Source organism: Mus caroli, unplaced genomic scaffold (genome assembly GCF_978045245.1).
Source record: "Mus caroli unplaced genomic scaffold, Mus_caroli_1 scaffold_1, whole genome shotgun sequence".
Taxonomy (NCBI): domain Eukaryota; kingdom Metazoa; phylum Chordata; class Mammalia; order Rodentia; family Muridae; genus Mus; species Mus caroli.
The window spans coordinates 126,573,872-126,588,896 of record NW_028227256.1 but is presented as its reverse complement, the minus strand read 5'-3'; the positions used below and the strand labels follow the sequence as shown (position 1 = coordinate 126,588,896).

Below are 15,025 nucleotides of genomic sequence, written 5' to 3'. Positions count from 1 at the left end.
TGAACGCTTCTGCTAGGAAGGAGTCTTTCAGGTTAGATACAGCTAGCCCAAACCTCTTGAGTCCTGTTTACAAAATGTAAAAACTTTTGGGGATTTACCTTCAACATCTGAGAATTAGCCAAAGGCAAGAGCAATTCTTTGGGATATATATATATATATATATATATATATATATATATATATATATATATAAAGGAAGAGGGATATATATATATCCCTCTTCCTTTCTTTTCTTTCTGTGTTGACATCCTTTCCCACTTCCCAATCAATGCCCCCTACCTATCTACCTATTTCCCTCTTCATATCAGCTGTATCCTACTGTTCTTCTGTTTTGCTTCCCCCATTGGCTTCTTTTTTCTTTACTGCTTTCAGTGGCTACACCATGTTACATACTAACATATGATGATTTAGAGATAGGAAGCCCAGATGGGAGGAAAAAGAGGCTTATCCTTTTAGCAAATGGAGACCACTATTGAAAACCACAACTGCTTATAATGCATAAATCAACTGATCATGAGGAATGCATCTGCAGTTGATCCACCTGCAACACAAATTCTGCACACAAGGCTCAGGGAACAGCATAAAAGAGGGAACAGAAAGACTATGAGAGCCAGAGGATCAGAAAGTATGCTGTGAGACTGTCCGATACCCTAGGACAGATTTTAGAAGGTTGTGAACAGCTTCATACGGGTGCTGGGAGTTGAGCCTGGCACCTCTGCAAGAGTAGTGGACCCTTTTACCACTGAGTCAAATCGCTGGTCACATCCTTTGAATGTTTTAAGTTTTAAAATATACCAGCTCTCCTAAAAGCTAGTATTAATTTATTCTTTTAGAGTCACACCCAAGTATCTGAAAAAAGTGGGAATCCTAAATCTCTCTGCTATTTAAAAGTGCCTAATTCATAAAGGTAATCCTGTCTCAATACCTGCCATAGACTTAGCTAAACTATATTGCTCGTAGGAGATAGCTATACCAAGAAACATCTCAAATATCATAGCTGCAGATAACTAGATCCAAGTGCAAAACCACACACATGGCAGTATTCATCCTCCAGAAGACATCAGTTCTATTGCAATAATACCTGAGAGGTTCAGGTTAGATGAAGCAAAAGTCATGGACTTCAAAATAGGTATTATAAAATATTTAAGAATCATAAAGGAGATACAAATAAAACCTTTAGTGAAGCAAGAGAAAGTACAAATAGTTGAATGAAATAAAAAAAAAACAGTTCAAGATATGAAAGTGGAAATAGAATCACCAAGTGTATTTATTTATTTTTTTTAATTACGTATTTTCCTCAATTACACTTCCAATGCTATCCCAAAAGTCCCCCATACCCACCCCTCACTTCCCTACCCACCCATTCCCATTCTTTTGGCCCTGGCATTCCCCTGTATTGGGGCATATAAAGTTTGCAAGTCCAATGGGCCTCTCTTTCCAGTGATGGCCGACTAGGCCATCTTTGGATACATATGCAGCTAGAGACAAGAGCTCCGGGGTACTGGTTAGTTCATCATGTTGTTCCCCCTATTGGGTTGCAGATCCCTTTAGCTCCTTGGGTACTTTCTCTAGCTTCTCCATTGGGAGCCCTGTGATCCATCCAATAGCTGACAGTGAGCATCCACTTCTGTGTTTGTTAGGCCCCTGCATAGTTTCACAAGAGAGAGCTATATCTGGGTCCTTTCAGCAAAATCTTGCTAGTGTATGCAATGGTGTCAGCGTTTGGAAGCTGATTATGGGATGGATCCCTGGATATGGCAGTCTCTAGATGGTCCTTCCTTTCATCACAGCTCCAAACTTTGTCTCTGTAACTCCTTCCATGGGTGTTTTGTTCCCAATTCTAAGAAGGGGCACAGTGTCCACACTTTGGTCTTCATTCTTCTTGAGTTTCATGCGTTTAGCAAATTGTATCTTATATCTTGGGTATAAGTGTATTTAAATAGAAATAAGAGTAGAATATAGAAATGGAAAACAGCATTCTAAAACAAAAATCTCATGGGTAAGTCTCACCCACAAATTACATTTCAGCTCTTCAAAACAAGGTAGAAAAACTGATACCTTAGTCAAATAAAATGTTAAATTAAAAGAAAGATCTAGGCACAAATCATTCAAGAAGTCTGAGACACTATGAAAAGACCCAATTTATTTATTTATTTTTTAATTTTTAATATTTTTATTACATATTTTCCTCAATTACATTTCCAATGCTATCCCAAAAGTCCCCCATAGCGCCCCCCACTTCCCTACCCACCCATTCCCATTCTTTTGGCCCTGGCATTCTCCTATATTGGGCCATATAAAGTTTGCAAGTCCAATGGGCCTCTCTTTCCATTGATGGCCGACTAGGCCATCTTTTGATACATATGCCTCTAGAGACAAGAGCTCCGGGGTTCTGGTTAGTACATCATGTTGTTCCAACAATAGGGTTGCAGATCCCTTTAGCTCCTTGGTTACTTTCTCTAGCTTCTCCATTGGGAGCCCTGTGATACATCCACTCCTGTGTTTGCTAGGCCCCAGCATCGTCTCACAAGAGACAGCTATATTTGGGTCTTTTCAGCAAAATCTTGCTAGTGTATGCAATGGTGTCAGCGTTTAGAAGCTGATTATGGGATGGATCCCTGGATACAGCAGTCTCTAAATGGTCCATCCTTTCATCACAGCTACGAACTTTGTCTCTGTAACTCCTTCCCTGGGTGTTTTGTTCCCAATTCTAAGAAGGTGCACAGTGTCCACACTTTGGTCTTCATTCTTCTTGAGTTTCATGCGTTTAGCAAATTGTATCTTATATCTTTGGTATCCTAAGTTTTGGGCTAATATCCACTTATCAGTGAATACATATTGTGTGAGTTCTTTTGTGATTGTGTTACTTCACTCAAGATGATGCCCTCCAGGTCCATCCATTTGGCTAGGAATTTCATAAATTCATTCTTTTTAATAGCTGAGTAGTACTCCATTGTGTAAATGTACCATAATTTCTGTATCCATTCCTCTGTTGAGGGACATCTGGGTTCTTTCCAGCTTCTGGCTATTATAAATAGGGCTGCTATGAACATAGTGGAGCATGTGTCCTTTTTACCGGTTGGGACATCTTCTGGATATATGCCCAGGAGAGGTATTGCTGGATCCTCCGGTAGTACTATGTCCAATTTTCTGAGGAACCGCCAGACTGATTTCCAGAGTGGTTGTACAAGCTTGCAATCCCACCAACAATGGAGAAGTGTTCCTTTTTCTCCACATCCTTGCCAGCATCTGCTGTCACCTGAATTTTTGATCTTAGCCATTCTGACTGGTGTGAGGTGGAATCTCAGGGTTGTTTTGATTTGCATTTCCCTGATGATTAAGGATGTTGAACATTTTTTCAGGTGTTTCTCTGCCATTCGGTATTCCTCAGGTGAGAATTCTTTGTTCAGTTCTGAGCCCCATTTTTTAATGGGGTTATTTGACTTTCTGGAGTCCACCTTCTTGAGTTCTTTATATATATTGGATATTAGTCCCTTATCTGATTTAGGATAGGTGAAGATCCTTTCCCAATCTGTTGGTGGTTTTTTTGTCTTATTGATGGTGTCTTTAGCCTTGCAGAAGCTTTGTAGTTTCATGAGGTCCCACTTGTCAATTCTCGATCTTACAGCACAAGCCATTACTGTTCTATTCAGGAATTTTTCCCCTGTGCCCATATCTTCAAGGCTTTTCCCCACTTTCTCCTCTATAAGTTTCAGTGTCTCTGGTTTTATGTGAAGTTCCTTGATCCACTTAGACTTGACCTTAGTACAAGGAGATAGGAATGGATCGATTCGCATTCTTCTACATGTTAACAACCAGTTGTGCCAGCACCATTTGTTGAAAATGCTGTCTTTCTTCCACTGGATGTTTTTAGCTCCCTTGTCGAAGATCAAGTGACCATAGGTGTGTGGGTTCATTTCTGGGTCTTCAATTCTATTCCATTGGTCTATTTGTCTGTCACTATACCAGTACCATGCAGTTTTTATCACAATTGCTCTGTAGTAGAGCTTTAGGTCCGGCATGGTGATTCCACCAGAGGTTCTTTTATCCTTGAGAAGAGTTTTTGCTATCCTAGGTTTTTTGTTATTCCAGATGAATTTGCAGATTGCACTTTCTAATTCGTTGAAGAATTGATTTGGAATTTTGATGGGGATTGCATTGAATCTGTAGATTGCTTTTTGCAAGATAGCCATTTTTACAATGTTGATCCTGCCAATCCATGAGCATGGGAGATCTTTCCATCTTCTGAGATCTTCTATAATTTCTTTCTTCAGAGACTTGAAGTTTTTATTATACAGATCTTTCACTTCCTTAGTTAGAGTCACGCCAAGATATTTTATATTATTTGTGACTATTGAGAAGGGTGTTGTTTCCCTAATTTCTTTCTCAGCCTGTTTATTCTTTTTTTTTTTTTTTTTTTTTTTTTTTACGTTCTTTTTTTTTTTTTTTTTTTTTTTTTTAATATTTTTATTACATAATTTCCTCAATTACATTTCCAATACTATCCCAAAAGTCCCCCATAGCGCCCCCCACTTCCCTACCCACCCATTCCCATTCTTTTGGCCCTGGCATTCCCCTATATTGGGGCATATAAAGTTTGCAAGTCCAATGGGCCTCTCTTTCCATTGATGGCCGACTAGGCCATCTTTCGATACATATGCAGCTAGAGACAAGAGCTCCAGGGTTCCGGTTAGTACATCATGTTGTTCCAACAATAGGGTTGCAGATCCCTTTAGCTCCTTGGGTACTTTCTCTAGCTTCTCCATTGGGAGCCCTGTGATACATCCAATAGCTGACTGTGAACATCCACTCCTGTGTTTGCCAGGCCCCGGCATCGTCTCACAAGAGACAGCTATATTTGGGTCCTTTCAGCAAGATCTTGCTAGTGTATGCAATGGTGTCAGCGTTTAGAAGCTGATTATGGGACGGATCCCTGGATACAGCAGTCTCTAAATGGTCCATCCTTTCATCACAGCTACGAACTTTGTCTCTGTAGCTCCTTCCCTGGGTGTTTTGTTCCCAATTCTAAGAAGGTGCACAGTGTCCACACTTTGGTCTTCATTCTTCTTGAGTTTCATGCGTTTATCAAATTGTATCTTATATCTTGGGTATCCTAAGTTTTGGGCTAATATCCACTTATCAATGAATACATATTGTGTGAGTTCTTTTGTGATTGTGTTACTTCACTCAAGATGATGCCCTCCAGGTCCATCCATTTGGCTAGGAATTTCATAAATTCATTCTTTTTAATAGCTGAGTAGTACTCCATTGTGTAAATGTACCATAATTTCTGTATCCATTCCTCTGTTGAGGGACATCTGGGTTCTTTCCAGCTTCTGGCTATTATAAATAGGGCTGCTATGAACATCGTGGAGCATGTGTCCTTTTTACCGGTTGGGACATCTTCTGGATATATGCCCAGGAGAGGTATTGCTGGATCCTCCGGTAGTACTATGTCCAATTTTCTGAGGAACCGCCAGACTGATTTCCAGAGTGGTTGTACAAGCTTGCAATCCCACCAACAATGGAGGAGTGTTCCTCTTTCTCCACATCCTCGCCAGCACCTGCTGTCACCTGAATTTTTGATCTTAGCCATTCTGACTGGTGTGAGGTGGAATCTCAGGGTTGTTTTGATTTGCATTTCCCTGATGATTAAGGATGTTGAACATTTTTTCAGGTGCTTCTCTGCCATTCGGTATTCCTCAGGTGAGAATTCTTTGTTCAGTTCTGAGCCCCATTTTTTAATGGGGTTATTTGACTTTCTGGAGTCCACCTTCTTGAGTTCTTTATATATATTGGATATTAGTCCCTTATCTGATTTAGGATAGGTGAAGATCCTTTCCCAATCTGTTGGTGGTTTTTTTGTCTTATTGATGGTGTCTTTAGCCTTGCAGAAGCTTTGTAGTTTCATGAGGTCCCACTTGTCAATTCTCGATCTTACAGCACAAGCCATTACTGTTCTATTCAGGAATTTTTCCCCTGTGCCCATATCTTCAAGGCTTTTCCCCACTTTCTCCTCTATAAGTTTCAGTGTCTCTGGTTTTATGTGAAGTTCCTTGATCCACTTAGACTTGACCTTAGTACAAGGAGATAGGAATGGATCGATTCGCATTCTTCTACATGTTAACAACCAGTTGTGCCAGCACCATTTGTTGAAAATGCTGTCTTTCTTCCACTGGATGTTTTTAGCTCCCTTGTCGAAGATCAAGTGACCATAGGTGTGTGGGTTCATTTCTGGGTCTTCAATTCTATTCCATTGGTCTACTTGTCTGTCACTATACCAGTACCATGCAGTTTTTATCACAATTGCTCTGTAGTAGAGCTTTAGGTCCGGCATGGTGATTCCACCAGAGGTTCTTTTATCCTTGAGAAGAGATTTTGCTATCCTAGGTTTTTTGTTATTCCAGATGAATTTGCAGATTGCACTTTCTAATTCGTTGAAGAATTGATTTGGAATTTTGATGGGGATTGCATTGAATCTGTAGATTGCTTTTGGCAAGATAGCCATTTTTACAATGTTGATCCTGCCAATCCATGAGCATGGGAGATCTTTCCATCTTCTGAGATCTTCTATAATTTCTTTCTTCAGAGACTTGAAGTTTTTATTATACAGATCTTTCACTTCCTTAGTTAGAGTCACGCCAAGATATTTTATATTATTTGTGACTATTGAGAAGGGTGTTGTTTCCCTAATTTCTTTCTCAGCCTGTTTATTCTTTGTGTAGAGAAAGGCCATTGATTTGTTTGAGTTAATTTTATATCCAGCTACTTCACCGAAGCTGTTTATCAGGCTTAGGAGTTCTCTGGTGGAATTTTTAGGGTCACTTATATATACTATCATATCATCTGCAAAAAGTGATATTTTGACTTCATCTTTTCCAATTTGTATCCCTTTGATCTCCTTTTGTTGTCGAATTGCTCTGGCTAGGACTTCAAGTACAATGTTGAATAGGTATGGAGAAAGTGGACAGCCTTGTCTAGTCCCTGATTTTAGAGGGATTGCTTCAAGCTTCTCACCATTTACTTTGATGTTGGCTACTGGTTTGCTGTAGATTGCTTTTATCATGTTTAGGTATGGGCCTTGAATTCCTGATCTTTCTAAGACTTTTATCATGAATGGGTGTTGGATCTTGTCAAATGCTTTTTCCGCATCTAAGGAGATGACCATGTGGTTTTTATCTTTGAGTTTGTTTATATACTGGATTACGTTGATGGATTTCCGTATATTGAACCATCCCTGCATCCCTGGGATGAAACCTACTTGGTCAGGATGGATGATTGTTTTGATGTGTTCTTGGATTCGGTTAGCAAGAACTTTATTGAGGATTTTTGCATCAATATTCATAAGGGATATTGGTCTGAAGTTTTCTATCTTTGTTGGGTCTTTTTGTGGTTTAGGTATCAGAGTAATTGTGGCTTCATAGAATGAGTTGGGTAGAGTACCTTCTGTTTCTATTTTGTGGAATAGTTTGTGAAGAACTGGGATTAGATCTTCTTTGAAGGTCTGATAGAACTCTGCACTAAACCCATCTGGTCCTGGGCTTTTTTTAGTTGGGAGACTATTAATGACTGCTTCTATTTCTTTGGGGGATATAGGGCTGTTTAGATCATTAACCTGATCTTGATTCAACTTTGGTACCTGGTATCTGTCTAGGAACTTGTCCATTTCATCCAGGTTCTCCAGTTTTGTTGAGTATAGCCTTTGGTAGAAGGATCTGATGGTGTTTTGGATGTCTTCAGGATCTGTTGTTATGTCTCCTTTTTCATTTCTGATTTTGTTAATTAGGATGCTTTCCCTGTGCCCTCTAGTGAGTCTGGCTAAGGGTTTATCTATCTTGTTGATTTTCTCAAAGAACCAGCTCCTTGATTGGTTGATTCTTTGAATAGTTTTTCTTGTTTCCACTTGGTTGATTTCACCCCTGAGTTTGATTATTTCCTGCCGTCTACTCCTCTTGGGTGAATTTGCTTCCTTTTGTTCTAGTGCTTTTAGGTGTGTTGTCAAGTTGCTAATGTGTGCTCTCTCTAGTTTCCTTTTGGAGGCACTCAGAGCTATGAGTTTTCCTCTTAAAAATGCTTTCATTGCGTCCCATAAGTTTGGGTATGTTGTGGCTTCATTTTCATTGAACTCTAAAAAGTCCTTAATTTCTTTCTTTATTCCTTCCTTGACCAAGGTATCATTGAGAAGAGTGTTGTTCAGTTTCCACGTGAAGGTTGGCTTTCTATTATTTATTTTGTTATTGAAGATCAGCCTTAGTCCATGGTGATCTGATAGGATGCATGGGACAATTTCAATATTTTTGTATCTGTTGAGGCCTGTTTTGTGACCAATTATGTGGTCAATTTTGGAGAAGGTACCATGAGGTGCTGAGAAGAAGGTATATCCTTTTGTTTTAGGATAGAATGTTCTGTAGATATCTGCCAGATCCATTTGATTCATAATTTCTCTTAGTTTCACTGTGTCCCTGTTTAGTTTCTGTTTCCATGATCTGTCCATTGGTGAAAGTGGTGTGTTGAAGTCTCCAACTATTATTGTATGAGGTGCAATGTGTGCTTTGAGATTTACTAAAGTTTCTTTAATGAATGTGGCTGCCTTTGTATTTGGAGCATAGATATTCAGGATTGATAGTTCCTCTTGGAGGATTTTACCTTTGATGAGTATGAAGTGTCCCTCCCTGTCTTTTTTAATGACTTTGGGTTGGAAGTCAATCTTATCTGATATTAGAATGGCTACTCCAGCTTGTTTCTTCATTCCATTTGCTTGGAGAATTGTTTTCCAGCCTTTCATTCTGAGGTAGTGTCTATCCTTTTCTCTGAGATGAGTTTCCTGTAAGCAGCAAAATGTTGGGTCTTGTTTGTGTAGCCAGTTTGTTAGTCTATGTCTTTTTATCGGGGAGTTGAGTCCATTGATATTAAGAGATATTAAGGAAAAGAAATTGGTGTTTCCTGTTATTTTTGATGTTAAAGTTGGCATTTTGTTCTTGTGGCTGTCTTCTTTTAGGTTTGTTGAGGGATTACCTTCTTGTTGTTTCTAGGGCGTGGTTCCTGTCCTTGTATTGGTTTTTTTCTGTTATTATCCTTTGAAGGGCTGGATTCGTGGAGAGATAATGTGTGAATTTGGTTTTGTCATGGAATACTTTGGTTTCTCCATCTATGGTAATTGAGAGTTTGGCTGGGTATAGTAGCCTGGGCTGGAATTTGTGTTCTTTTAGTGTCTGTATAACATCTGTCCAGGATCTTCTGGCTTTCATAGTCTCTGGTGAAAAATCTGGTGTAATTCTGATAGGCTTGCCTTTATATGTTACTTGGCCTTTTTCTCTTACTGCTTTTAGTATTCTATCTTTATTTAGAGCATTTGTTGCTCTGATTATTATGTGTCGGGAGGTATTTCTTTTCTGATCCAGTCTATTTGGAGTTCTGTAGGCTTCTTGTATGTTCATGGGCATCTCTTTCTTTAGATTTGGGAAGTTTTCTTCTATAATTTTGTTGAAGATGTTTGCTGGTCCTTTGAGTTGAAAATCTTCATTCTCATCCACTCCTATTATCCGGAGGTTTGGTCTTCTCATTGTGTCCTGTATTTCTTGGATGTTTTGAGTTAGGATCTTTTTGCATTTTCCATTTTCCTTGATTGTTGTGCCGATGTTCTCTATGGAATCTTCTGCACCTGAGATTCTCTCTTCCATCTCTTGTATTCTGTTGCTGATGCTTGCATCTATGGTTCCAGATTTCTTTCCTAGGGTTTCTATCTCCAGTGTTGCCTCATTTTGGGTTTTCTTTATTGTGTCTACTTCCCTTTTTAGGTCTAGTATGGTTTTGTTCATTTCCATCATCTGTTTGGATGTGTTTTCCTGTTTTTCTGTAAGGACTTCTACCTGTTTGATTATGTTATCATGTTTTTCTTTAAGGATTTGTAACTCTTTAGCAGTGTTCTCCTGCAATTCTTTAAGGGATTTTTGTGCTTCCTCTTTATTGTCTTCTTCCTTTTTAGCAGTGTTCTCCTGCATTTCTTTAAGTGTGTTATTAACGTCCTTCTTGAAGTCCTCTATCATCATCAGGAGATATGCTTTTAAATCCGTGTCTAGCTTTTCCGGTGTGTTGGGGTGCCCTGGACTGGGTGAAGTGGGGGTGCTGGGTTCTGATGATGGTGAGTGGTCTTGGTTTCTGTTAGTAAGATTATTACGTTTACCTTTCGCCATCTGGTAATCTCTGGGGTTAGTTGTTATCGTTGTCACTATTTAAAGATTGGAGCAGAAGCTGTGTTCCACTCACCAGCAGTCTCTAAATCCTGCGGCGGGGGTCGTGGGTAGCTGACGGTACCCCGGTGCTGGTCCAGCCGGAAGAGGCCTGTGGTCCTACTCAGGCCCTTTTTCTGCTTCCCTAACTAATGCAGTCTCAGGTCCCGCGCAATTGGATTGGAGCAGAAGCTGTGCTCCACTCACCAGAAGTCTTAAGATCCTGTGGTGGGTGTTGTGGGCAGTTGGCGAGTGTCAGCAGACCCTGCGCCCCAGCTGCTCAGGTGCTTTTCTGACCGGAAGAGGCTTGTGGCCCTATGTAGGCCGGATTTCTCTCTCCCCAACCAGAGCAGTCTCAGGTCCCGCGTGATTGGACTGGAGCAGAAGCTGTGTTCCACTCACCAGCAGTCCCAAAATCCTGAGGCGGGGGTCGTGGGTAGCTGGCGGGTGTCAGGCAACCCTGCGCTCCCGCTACCCTGGCGCTGATCCGGCCGGGTGAGGCCTGTGGCCCTACTCAGGCCGGTTTCTGCTTCCCTAACTAATGCAGTCTCAGGTCCCGCGCAATTGGATTGGAGCAGAAGCTGTGTTCCACTCACCAGCAGTCCCAAAATCCTGCAGCGGGGGTCGTGGGTAGCTGGCAGGTGTCAGGCAACCCTGCGCTCCCGCTACCCCGGCGCTGATCCAGCCGGATGAGGCCTGTGGTCCTACTCAGGCCGGTTTCTGCTTCCCTAACTAATGCAGTCTCAGGTCCCGCGCAATTGGATTGGAGCAGAAGCTGTGCTCCCCTCACCAGAAGTCTTAAGATCCTGTGGTGGGTGTTGTGGGCAGTTGGCGAGTGTCAGCAGACCCTGCGCCCCTGCTGCTCAGGTGCTTTTCTGACCGGAAGAGGCTTGTGGCCCTATGTAGGCCGGATTTCTCTCTCCCCAACCAGAGCAGTCTCAGGTCCCGCGTGATTGGACTGGAGCAGAAGCTGTGTTCCACTCACCAGCAGTCCCAAAATCCTGCGGCGGGGGTCGTGGGTAGCTGGCGGGTGTCAGGCAACCCTGCGCTCCCGCTACCCTGGCGCTGATCCGGCCGGGTGAGGCCTGTGGCCCTACTCAGGCCGGTTTCTGCTTCCCTAACTAATGCAGTCTCAGGTCCCGCGCAATTGGATTGGAGCAGAAGCTGTGTTCCACTCACCAGCAGTCCCAAAATCCTGCAGCGGGGGTCGTGGGTAGCTGGCGGGTGTCAGGCAACCCTGCGCTCCCGCTACCCCGGCGCTGATCCAGCCGGATGAGGCCTGTGGTCCTACTCAGGCCGGTTTCTGCTTCCCTAACTAATGCAGTCTCAGGTCCCGCGCAATTGGATTGGAGCAGAAGCTGTGCTCCCCTCACCAGAAGTCTTAAGATCCTGTGGCGGGTGTTGTGGGCAGTTGGCGAGTGTCAGCAGACCCTGCGCCCCAGCTGCTCCGCCTGTTTATTCTTTGTGTAGAGAAAGGCCATTGATTTGTTTGAGTTAATTTTATATCCAGCTACTTCACCGAAGCTGTTTATCAGGCTTAGGAGTTCTCTGGTGGAATTTTTAGGGTCACTTATATATACTATCATATCATCTGCAAAGAGTGATATTTTGACTTCATCTTTTCCAATTTGTATCCCTTTGATCTCCTTTTGTTGTCGAATTGCTCTGGCTAGGACTTCAAGTACAATGTTGAATAGGTATGGAGAAAGTGGACAGCCTTGTCTAGTCCCTGATTTTAGAGGGATTGCTTCAAGCTTCTCACCATTTACTTTGATGTTGGCTACTGGTTTGCTGTAGATTGCTTTTATCATGTTTAGGTATGGGCCTTGAATTCCTGATCTTTCCAAGACTTTTATCATGAATGGGTGTTGGATCTTGTCAAAACTTTTTCCGCATCTAACGAGATGACCATGTGGTTTTTGTCTTTGAGTTTGTTTATATACTGGATTACATTGATGGATTTCCGTATATTGAACCATCCCTGCATCCCTGGGATGAAACCTACTTGGTCAGGATGGATGATTGTTTTGATGTGTTCTTGGATTCTGTTAGCAAGAACTTTATTGAGGATTTTTGCATCAATATTCATAAGGGATATTGGTCTGAAGTTTTCTATCTTTGTTGGGTCTTTTTGTGGTTTAGGTATCAGAGTAATTGTGGCTTCATAGAATGAGTTGGGTAAAGTACCTTCTGTTTCTATTTTGTGGAATAGTTTGTGAAGAACTGGGATTAGATCTTCTTTGAAGGTCTGATAGAACTCTGCACTAAACCCATCTGGTCCTGGGCTTTTTTTAGTTGGGAGACTATTAATGACTGCTTCTATTTCTTTGGGGGATATAGGGCTGTTTAGATCATTAACCTGATCTTGATTCAACTTTGGTACCTGGTATCTGTCTAGGAACTTCTCCATTTCATCCAGGTTCTCCAGTTTTGTTGAGTATAGCCTTTGGTAGAAGGATCTGATGGTGTTTTGGATGTCTTCAGGATCTGTTGTTATGTCTCCTTTTTCATTTCTGATTTTGTTAATTAGGATGCTTTCCCTGTGCCCTCTAGTGAGTCTGGCTAAGGGTTTATCTATCTTGTTGATTTTCTCAAAGAACCAGCTCCTTGATTGGTTGATTCTTTGAATAGTTTTTCTTGTTTCCACTTGGTTGATTTCGCCCCTGAGTTTGATTATTTCCTGCCGTCTACTCCTCTTGGGCGAATTTGCTTCCTTTTGTTCTAGTGCTTTTAGGTATGTTGTCAAGCTGCTAATGTGTGCTCTCTCTAGTTTCCTTTTGGAGGCACTCAGAGCTATGAGTTTTCCTCTTAGAAATGCTTTCATTGCGTCCCATAAGTTTGGGTATGTTGTGGCTTCATTTTCTTTGAACTCTAAAAAGTCCTTAATTTCTTTCTTTATTCCTTCCTTGACCAAGGTATCATTGAGAAGAGTGTTGTTCAGTTTCCACGTGAAGGTTGGCTTTCTATTATTTATTTTGTGATTGAAGATCAGCCTTAGTCCATGGTGATCTGATAGGATGCATGGGACAATTTCAATATTTTTGTATCTGTTGAGGCCTATTTTGTGACCAATTATGTGGTCAATTTTGGAGAAGGTACCATGAGGTGCTGAGAAGAAGGTATATCCTTTTGTTTTAGGATAGAATGTTCTGTAGATATCTGCCAGATCCATTTGATTCATAATTTCTCTTAGTTTCTCTGTGTCCCTGTTTAGTTTCTGTTTCCATGATCTGTCCATTGGTGAAAGTGGTGTGTTGAAGTCTCCCACTATTATTGTATGAGGTGGAATGTGTGCTTTGAGATTTACTAAAGTTTCTTTAATGAATGTGGCTGCCTTTGTATTTGGAGCATAGATATTCAGGATTGATAGTTCCTCTTGGAGGATTTTACCTTTGATGAGTATGAAGTGTCCCTCCCTGTCTTTTTTGATGACTTTGGGTTGGAAGTCAATCTTATCAGATATTAGAATGGCTACTCCAGCTTGTTTCTTCATACCATTTGCTTGGAAAATTGTTTTCCAGCCTTTCATTCTGAGGTAGTGTCTATCTTTTTCTCTGAGATGAGTTTCCTGTAAGCAGCAAAATGTTGGGTCTTGTTTGTGTAGCCAGTTTGTTAGTCTATGTCTTTTTATCGGGGAGTTGAGTCCATTGATATTAAGAGATATTAAGGAAAAGTAATTGTTGTTTCCTGTTATTTTTGTTGTTAAAGTTGGCATTCTGTTCTTGTGGCTGTCTTCTTTTAGGTTTGTTGAGGGATTACCTTCTTGTTGTTTCTAGGGCGTGGTTCCTGTCCTTGTATTGGTTTTTTTCTGTTATTATCCTTTGAAGGGCTGGATTCGTGGAGAGATAATTCGTGAATTTGGTTTTGTCGTGGAATACTTTGGTTTCTCCATCTATGTTAATTGAGAGTTTGGCTGGGAATAGTAGCCTGGGCTGGAATTTGTGTTCTTTTAGTGTCTGTATAACAACCGTCCAGGATCTTCTGGCTCTCATAGTCTCTGGTGAAAAATCTGGTGTAATTCTGATAGGCTTGCCTTTATATTATACTTGGCCTTTTTCTCTTACTGCTTTTAGTATTCTATCTTTATTTAGAGCATTTGTTGTTCTGATTATTATGTGTCGGGAGGTATTTCTTTTCTGGGCCAGTCTATTTGGAGTTCTGTAGGCTTCTTGTATGTTCATGGGCATCTCTTTCTTTAGATTTGGGAAGTTTTCTTCTATAATTTTGTTGAAGATGTTTGCTGGTCCTTTGAGTTGAAAATCTTCATTCTCATCCACTCCTATTATCCATAGGTTTGGTCTTCTCATTGTGTCCTGTATTTCTTGGATGTTTTGAGTTAGGATCTTTTTGCATTTTACATTTTCCTGGATTGTTGTGCCGATGTTCTCTATGGAATCTTCTGCACCTGAGATTCTCTCTTCCATCTCTTGTATTCTGTTGCTGATGCTGGTATCTATGGTTCCAGATTTCTTTCCTAGGGTTTCTATCTCCAGTGTTGCCTCATTTTGGGTTTTCTTTATTGTGTCTACTTCCCTTTTTAGGTCTAGTATGGTTTTGTTCATTTCCATCATCTGTTTGGATGTGTTTTCCTGTTTTTCATTAAGGACTTCTACCTGTTTGATTATGTTATCCTGTTTTTCTTTAAGGATTTGTAACTCTTTAGCAGTGTTCTCCTGCAATTCTTTAAGGGATTTTTGTGCTTCCTCTTTATTGTCTTCTACCTGTTTACCAGCCTTCCTTTGTATTTCTTTAAGTGTGTTATTAAAGTCCTTCTTGAAGTCCTCTATCATCATCAG

The 15,025-nt window shown here is 41.0% G+C and overlaps 1 protein-coding gene across 1 annotated transcript in view; it reads right to left on the bottom strand.

The window, feature by feature from the left end:
- Thsd7b (thrombospondin type 1 domain containing 7B) overlaps positions 1–15,025 on the bottom strand; it is a 938,083-nt gene that overhangs the window by 186,271 nt on the left and 736,787 nt on the right. The window lies entirely within an intron of this gene.